Source organism: Saccopteryx leptura, chromosome 1 (genome assembly GCF_036850995.1).
Source record: "Saccopteryx leptura isolate mSacLep1 chromosome 1, mSacLep1_pri_phased_curated, whole genome shotgun sequence".
In the NCBI taxonomy this organism is placed as follows: domain Eukaryota; kingdom Metazoa; phylum Chordata; class Mammalia; order Chiroptera; family Emballonuridae; genus Saccopteryx; species Saccopteryx leptura.
The window spans coordinates 314,643,718-314,645,599 of record NC_089503.1 but is presented as its reverse complement, the minus strand read 5'-3'; the positions used below and the strand labels follow the sequence as shown (position 1 = coordinate 314,645,599).

The following is a 1,882-nucleotide window of genomic DNA, read 5'->3' as shown; positions in this document are numbered from 1 at the left end:
ACTTGGTAAGATTTCAGCTTCTGATACATAACTTGGTAAGATTTCAGCTTCAAACACTGAATGGGACTATTATCCCCATTAGAAAGGATATGACTGATCCTTATGAACATGCCAGTGTTGCTTAAAGCCAAACTAGTATCAACAGACACAAAATAAGAGGATATACTGTACTTAACTCAGTATAAGGAAGAACTTTCAAAGAGTCACAGATGTCTGCAAAAATAAAGTACTGTTCTGGAAGGTAATAACTTTCCCCTCCTTGGAAAAAGTCCAACCTATTCCTAGCAAGTGTCCAACTTCCTGTGAGGGTACCTAACCAGACAGGTGAGAACAATCATAGCCCCTATAAGTGGAAGGCCATTGCCAAAGGCTTTTTCCTGGAAGCTGCTCTCCCATGCTGCTCAGCACTGGTTCTTCATCTCTCATCCATTGTACAGATGAGCAAACCAAGCTTCAGAGAAATTACTTGACCAAGATCACAGAGCTAGGAAGTAGGCGGCTGACTTGGACTTGGAGCCAAGATACTGCATTTGACTCCAAAAACACCCAACCTCAGGTGACATTTTCGGGTGGCTCCACGTCCATTATTGACAAAGAGGCAAATTTCTCCAAGTTCAAACCCTTCTTCTAGCTGGTAACGTTAGCCCAAGAGTAGGATGCAGTCTGTGGTGCTGGAAATGTCAAGCTGTCAAGCTTCTTGTCTGAACCCCTCAGTTCTTTGTGTGTGTGTGACAGAGACAGAGAGACAGAGAGAGGGACAGACAGGGAGAGAGATGAGAAGCATCAACTCTTCAATTGCTGCACCTTTGTTGTTCATCAATTGCTTTTTTTCTTAATTTTTTTAAAGTATTTTATTTGCTGCTGCCAGTGTATATAAAATAATTACCCTTGTGAAACAGAAATTCATGAAAATTCAGAGAGGTAGATGTTAAAGACTGACAGAAGCAGAGGTTTTGTGTAGTATGGTACGTGTTACAGGAATAAGCTTTTTGTAAAGGCTTCAAATTTTGGTCTCTTTAAATATTCAGTGGCCATGAAAAGTGGTTTAGAATACCTTCAAAGATTCATTTCACTACAAAAAAAAAAAATAACTAACAGACTTTTGGGGGTCTGAAGGGATTTGTACTTGACACTTGAAAATACTCCAGTGTCAGCAGGGGGGCATCTTGTGCATTCTGCAGACAGAATTGTTTCAAATCTGCGGCTGCCTGAGAAACTTTCACGCAGTTGAGCCCCGCCTCCAAGCCGGAGCTTAACTCCTTTCTTCATAGTGGTGACACTGGGGAAACCAGACATGGTGCACGCGAGAGTGGGTCGGTTGGTGGAAGAGTTCGCGAGGCCAGACTGCCTCAATTGCTTACTCATATGTGCCCTGATGCGGGGGTTGGGGGGTGGGGGCTACAGCAGACTGAGTGACCCCTTGCTCGAGCCAGCGACCTTGAGCTCAAGCAGGTTAGCCTTGCTCAAACCAGATGAGCCCGCGCTCAAGCTGGCGAGCTCGGGGTTTCGAACCTCGGTCCTCTGCATCCCAGTCTGACGCTGTATCCATTGCGCCACCGCCTGGTCAGGCTATACTCCTTAGTTCTGACTGGGCACCTTTGTGCCTCTTTCTCTAACCTTACTTAGACCCAAACTGATACTTTAAGAAAATAAAATTTTGGCCTAGAAAGTTTCCCACCCAGGGCAAAAAACGTTAAAGGACTAATGAAAACCCCGTGTCTGTACTCCAGTCCTCTCCGTCGGGCGTCAGAAACGGCGGGTAGGCCCTTTCTGCTCAAGTTTCCTCCTCTGCCGCACTCAGCGAGGAGGTTAGAAGATCTTGGCCAAGGAAGAAGGCCATTCACTGAAATGGCAATCCATCAGCCGAAATAGTGGGGGTTCC

The 1,882-nt window shown here is 45.5% G+C and overlaps 1 pseudogene; it reads right to left on the bottom strand.

Moving 5' to 3' along the window:
• Positions 1–1,091: 1,091 nt before the first annotated feature.
• LOC136389460 (guanine nucleotide-binding protein G(I)/G(S)/G(O) subunit gamma-5B-like) lies at positions 1,092–1,296 on the bottom strand (annotated as a pseudogene).
• Positions 1,297–1,882: the final 586 nt, after the last annotated feature.